Raw genomic sequence first — 7,289 nt, 5'->3', positions numbered from 1 at the left:
GATGCTCTGCTTGGGGTTTTGCTGGTTGTAGAGCCTAACAGCAGTAGGGAGGAAGGAGCTGCAATATCTCTCCTTTACACAACTCAGGTGGAGGAGCCTGTCACTGAAGGAACTGCCCAGTGCTGCAATGTCTCCTGTAGTGGGTGGGAGATGTTCTCCATTAAGGATGCCAGCTTGGCCAACATCCTCCTCTCCCCTAGTGCCTCCACTGAATCTAATGCACAGCATAGGACAGAACTCACCTTCCTGAAAAGTTTGTATGTAAGATTATTTATATAATCATATTATTTGCCATTTACAACTATTCTTAAAACTACCTTGGATCATTATTTTTGTAATGGAAAATATTTATTCAGTAGGTCTGATATGATATGTGTTGAAACGATAATATAAAATCTTTACATCTTCATACACATGTATATGATTGAACATATAGGAACTTTTGTAAACATATTAGTATTTACATTAATATTAATAATAATAGGTTTAAAAGCAGCCTTTCTCTCATAGAGTGTAGTAGGTCTTTTTTATCAATTATAATTTTATCAATTATATTTTAATTTTAACTTTACTTAAAGAAACCATTAACTCTCAAACTCCCTCCTTATGTGCACCCTACCTCAGTGTCACTGGCCTAACCACCATCACTTGTTTCAAAATCATGCCATAGTTTTAATTAACTTACATTTCTAAGCATTTGTAATTTCTTGATTGATTATAACATTATCAATCTCTGTTACTGTTCATTACAGATTACAAGTTTTCTTTCCCTTTTTATTTTCTGGGAGTCTATTATTACACAATTTTTCCTAAATGTTTGAACTTCTTATAAATTAACCCCTGCAACCTATATGCATCCTAACTGAAAACAATGAATAAGAGTGTTTTTTTTTTTCCATCTTAAGGCTTGATATTCTCTAATTCAAACCTTAGTGGTTATACAGTGGTTGGCTGTAGGATACTTTTCTGTTTCATAGTATAGTGGCAGGGCTGTTGTTTGCCAGGTTCAGTGAGAGCTTATCAGCCCAGGGGGATGGACCTGGTTAAGAGCTTTTTTAGGAGCTTTCTACTCCCACCAGGTTTCATTGTCATATACTTCGAGTCCTGCCAGGATGTACAAACTTTTGTGTTTTAAGAGCACTAAAAATGAGTCACTGCCTCTTCCCTTGCCAGCCTAGCTCCACCCATGTCAGAAGCTAGAGAGAAGACCCCCACTGTGATTTAGCAAAGAAGAAGAAAGCTTAGCAAAGATGGCCGGCAACCTTAGCAAGGTGTGACACAATCTCTGGCCGAACCGCTGAGGTAGTTATTGGTAGTGAGAAAGACCCAGCATAGTGCTGTGGAAGAGCTGACAGCAGCGGGAAGGAGCCAGAGCAACCAGCACGGTAGCGCACTCCACCAGAGAACAGAGTAGCTACACAAACCACAAGGGCATGACAGTGACAGCAGCGAGAGAGTGCAGTCAGCCTCCCACAGGAAACTAAGCAGACAAACAGCCAAAAAGAGTCTGTTGCACAAGCCTCTGTGAAGCTGAGATGCTACTATAGCAGTGAAAGACAAGGTAGACATCGCTAATGACAATGGCTTGCTTTCCCAGGTACAATAATGAGAAGATGTTCAAGACACCATAAGAACTACTGGTACAGTTCAATGTCTGGCCAGATGAAAGCACTGCATTTCAGTTGGAAGGAAAAGTGTTAGTTCTTTGATTTACTTTGATGTATGCTATGAATCAAAGGGGCATCTCTCAGTGCTGAAGAAGGCACTATAGCTCCAATTCAGGTAGAAAAAAGCCAGTTAACTGCCACTGTTGATGGAAATGGATGTTAAGGCACAGTGTATTTTGATAATCAGCAGCCCACACCTTAGCTTAACATAAAGCATAGCAGGCAAGATTTTAATGAAAGGTAACATGCCTGTCTGCCTGTCTGTCTATCCACATTACTGTCTTCTCTGCATTGTGTTCATGAATGAAGAGGTCGGACACACTGGTTTCAGTTCACTCATATATTGTACCCTGCCTCTGAATGTAGAAAATTAAAACAAGGCAAAATCAATGAAAATGCTCCTCAAACTGCTTTCCCAGTTAGCTCCTCCTCAACTCCTCCCCAAGTATGTGTGATGGTGTGTGTGTGTGTGTGCGTGTGTGTGTGTCTGTGTGTGTGTGTGTGTTTGTGAGACGCCCCTCCCTTGTTAGCCCATTATGTCTCACACCTATCTTTTGTTGTCGTCCTTGTTAGTACATGTATTTAAGGTCCTGTTTTGTGTTTGTCTTTCGTCAGTGTTGGACTCTATGTATGTTGTGTCTTCAGCTGCCACTGTGTGCATAAACTGTTTATCACTTGTGTTTTTGTCTCGTTATTACTCAGTGTAGCTCTTTGTGTTTTTGGTTTCATTTTTGTTGTCTTCATTAAGCGTCTGTGTTTATACAATGACTCTCCTCCTCATCCTGTCTCTGCCTCCCAATGTTACAGAAACACAGACCTGCTGAGGGATGCCATGAGTCCCGTCAAAAAACGAAGAAGGGAAAGAGACGACGAAGCTGCTCAAACTCAGCCTGTGTAGAGGAACCCTTCATTCTGGTCGGTATGCTCCATGCTGTCGCAGAGGTAGAAATTTTGGGGGGCCTGGTGGTCCAGGGTTGGACTCTGCAGGGTCCTACCTGCTCTTCCTGGATTACTGGAACGGATATGAGGACTATGGCTATGGAGAGGACTATTATCATCAGGTGTGTGAGTGTGTAAAAAAAAAATGTGTTTCCAACAGAGAGGCTCCTTTGTCAGCGCCCCAGTCATTAAGGGACACTTCCTCACCTGGTGTACATGACCCCAGAGTCCATATCCTTGCCTGTCAGCTCCAACTGGGAGAGGTAGAAGCACCACCAACACCTGATCACCTCATCTGGTGTGTATATGAGCTCATCTGCCATCACTACCCAAGCTGGTGGCAAACACCTGAGGTGGCGGGCCTCACCTCATTCAGCAACAGAAGGACTGGCTGGTCTTCCTTCCAGCATAACCAGACTCCTTCCTATTCCTCAATGTGGACCTCTCCTGCATGTACCTATATCTGTCACTGTCCTTTTGTCTCCTTTCAGATCCACTGAGCGCTCTGGCCTTAGCATTTGATATTAGGCTAGGGGCTACTGTCTGGGCACCCCCCCCCCCCTTTATGGCATTTAGCTGATGCTTTTATCCAGAGCAACTTACAATTATGACTGAGTACAGCTTGAGGGCCTTGCTCAGGGGCCCAACAGTGGCAACTTGGTGGGGGTGGGGCTTGAACCAGCAATTCTGATTACTAGTCAAATATGTTAACCTCTGAGGTACCACTGCCCATCATATATACACATGATGGAATGAAGAAAAAAAACATTAACATAACCATTGCTTTGCCCTTAAAACTATTTTCACAACTCATCAATGACATGTGGGTAGATTATTATACTATTTTCACAATGGTGAATTGTGATGATGTACCCCTCCATCAATCCTCAAAATACATTTAACAAAACAGCTGGAATGAAGCGCTATGTAAAATGTACCTTTTCCAGTTGGCTTGGCTGCAGACTTGGAAAGGTTTGCACTACAGGATAATGATGCAATAAACTATGGATACATAGTAAGGATAAAATACACCTATAGTTATGGCCATGAAAACAACTGAGAAACAGTATAAAATAATATGAAATGAAGGATTTCCCATGAAATATATATATATATATAGGTATATAGGTTTTTTAGAAAAGCTATGGTAGAGCAAGCTAGCAGTATGAAAGACTTTATTAAGACTTATATATATATATATATATATATATATATATATATATATATATATATATATATATATATATATAAAATCTTAATAAAGTCTTTATAGTCTTTATATATAAATATAAATTTATATATAAATATATAATTTATAAATATATTATTTATAAATAAATATATATAAAGACTTTAAAGTCTTTATATATATATATATAGATAGATAGATATAGATATATAGATATATATATATATAATTAAGACTTTATATATATATATATATATATATATATATATATATATATATATATATATATATATATATATAAGTCTTTCATACTGCTAGCTTGCTCTACCAAAGCTTTTCTAAAAAACCTATGTGAAAGGACAACAATCTGCCACCTACTATAAGCAATATAACACAAAACAAATAGAAATGTTTGCATGAATCTAAACAAGGATGATGCAAAATGGTAATAAGAAAAAAGGTGATGGAGTGCAGCCAAGGGGGGGATGATATGTTGTGTACTGCTTTTATAAGATGCGATAAACCAGTTCCCAAGACTATGCCCTTGGTACTTGTAAAGGAACCACACATGAGCTTGCAACCCTGAAGAAATTCTAGAGAACCTTATGCTGCAAGCTTTTCTGTGAGGTCATCCACCAGTCAAGCTGCAACAGCAAGTTAGCAAAGTGGCTGCCACCACATTGAACCAGGCAATTATAACCAGCACAACCAGATATGCTAACAGCTTTTTCCCCAAGAACTGTACTACAGCTCATCAACCACAGTGGACACTTTGCACTTTAAAACTTTAAACCTTGAACTTAAACTAACCAAGCAACTTCCCTTACAGTATTACAGAAACTTCTCTTAACTAGCTTAACAACTGTACATATGTAACATGTTGTTCATTTTATTCTGTAATATGTTTTATGTAATAGTTTCAATAGACATCAATAGACAAAAACTATAATATACAAAATATCTGACCTGCATATGTATAGATATCCATATGCATAGGTATTGATATTCATACATCTCTTAGCTCCCTTTCATGGCTCTTTACTATTCCTATTATTTGTTCTTTACTCTGGTTATTGTAGTTTTATTTTATTTTTCCCTTAAGTAAATATTTGTTGACAGTCTGTATGCTTGTCAGGTTTGCTTAGTATGTTATATACATGTGTGCACTCACGAAAACTAATCCTTTCTATGGGTAATATACTTGGTGAAATAAAGTGATTCTGTTTCTGATAAACGAAGCAGAGCAGGCAAGACAAAGATAGAGCACCTACAAACAGTGTTTGTGTACTGACAAAAATAGGCACAAAAAGCATGCTGCTTTTACAGACCCAGGATGCCTGGGAAAATTGCACAGGTGCCACCTTGTTTATTATATCAAAGGGGCTCATTGTAAAGGACACCTAACCACTAGATCCACTGTCTCTGTCATCAGAGTGGGGATGAGCTCCTGCATTCAGTTATAAATGAAGCTGTCAAGATGTAGGACTGGTGGCATTTAAACTTTACCATGGGGTCTCTCCATCTCAAGTATGAGTTCTGGATAGCTAGCAAAGAAGCCTCCTGTTTTGTGGCAACCTTCTCTTGGGGAGATTGATAGTTTCCTTTTTTAGGAAAATGAAGGAAGCTATAGGATGAATAGAACAAAGGTTATGTGAAGAAATGCAAGCAGGAAACCTTTAATAGGCTACATGAATTAGATTGAGGTAATGCATGTCCTGGAAATAATGCGAAAGTTTGGCCACAAAAGACATTTGAGTTTACAATGGGTGAGGAGCTTGTGGGTGAGACTCCTCAACCATTGTAAATTTAACTTCTCCCTCAGATAAACATTTATCCCTTTATTACATTTACCTAACACTTTTATCAAAAGTGACTGAGTGCAACTTGGGGTTAAGGGTGTTGCTCAGGAGCTCAACAGTGGCAACTTGGTAGGGGTGGGGCTTGCACCCACAACCTTCCGATTACAAATCAAGTACCTTAACCACTGAGCTACCACTGCCCCTTCACATACCAATACTCCTTTCCTGTGGACAGACTTTTAGCCACGCTTGCACAGTTTCACTTTCCTGAAAACAAATTTTCAGTATCCAATATCTCAGTCCCTTTTGCATATTAAAGGTTTGTTCTGTCTTGTATCTTCTTGCACAGCTTTTGTCCTGTGAAAGCAATGAGCATGATATGTGAAGGCATATGCAGTGGCAGATAACCTCTGACCCGAATGATAGCTGACCCCAATTCTGGTGGTGAAACCAACCCTGCAGTATAGTCAAACAGATAGTAAGAGCTCAACTGCCCACAACCACCACTGAAAAAGCTCAGAAAAAGTGCAGGCAGTGGGTGTACTAATATTGATGGAGGAAGACTGATCATGTAGTAGGGAAATGCAGGGCAGTCACCACAGTGGAGCCCAGCGGCCTGTACATTTTAGAATAGCCAAGATATGGAAGCACCAATGACAGTGCTTCCCCCTGGGCTGTGTACGGCCAGAATGTTCACTGTTGCGATGCCAACACCATAAGGAAAGGACTTTCCTGTAAGTTCAAGGACTGTAACAGACTGTAGGGCTGTGCAGTGGTGTGGGTTTACCTGGTGGGCTGAATCTTGGGTGGGTGAGTGATGTAGTGGCAGAGCTATTTTACACCAGTAAATTGGTCTAGAGGGGCAGGCCTGATTTAGGTCTGTACAGGGAGCTTCCCACTCCTGGCAATCAGTAGTTTATTATTCACCTCCTTACAGTCCTGCCAGCCTGTGCTACCTTTTGCTTTTCTTTCAATAAAGATAAAAAACAAAAAAGAAGACCAAAATTGAATGGTTTTTTTTTCCTTATATCTTTAACTTGTTAATTTTAATGCATAATAAAATAACTTGTCCAATTACTGTTTCTTAAAGTGAAGCAAAATGGTATGAAAAAACTACCAAAAACCCACAAGGCTGCACCATTTTGCATCCTAAAATGAAACATTTTCCCAAAACAACATTTCCCTAACCCCTCAGAAACAATACATCTGAGCTCCTACAGAACAACTGGCAACAGTTACCACAGTCTAGTCCAAGGTAATGTTCACAGTAGACTTAGTGGTTGTTTGCACAGATAGCCAGGATAAGGTTCAGTATTATCTTTGGAAGGACACCACAAACTGTCTAAACATTTTCTGAAATATAGTACATACTGGGAGTAATGAGCTCACGCACTCCTCTTCTGAGAGCTCTTTGACACCCCCAAACCCAGAGTCCTCGTTTTAGAGGAGGAGCTTTATTGTTGGTGACATACTGGTGGTAACGTCACATGATGCTGACAGCTGCTGCAGGCAGCCTTCCTCCTCACTGGCTGTTCACACAGGAGTTCTTGTCAGGCTTGCACATCAGACTCCACTTTCCGCCATTTGTGTTTGCAAGACAGTTGAAGGGTATACACCAGGGACAGTAAACTGCAAAATGTTACCTTAGATGTTTAAGGCAGTGTTTAATAAAACAATGTAATAACTATGTATTAG

Source organism: Electrophorus electricus, chromosome 3, assembly GCF_013358815.1.
Source record: "Electrophorus electricus isolate fEleEle1 chromosome 3, fEleEle1.pri, whole genome shotgun sequence".
NCBI classification, from domain to species: domain Eukaryota; kingdom Metazoa; phylum Chordata; class Actinopteri; order Gymnotiformes; family Gymnotidae; genus Electrophorus; species Electrophorus electricus.
Note: the sequence above shows the minus strand (reverse complement) of the source record.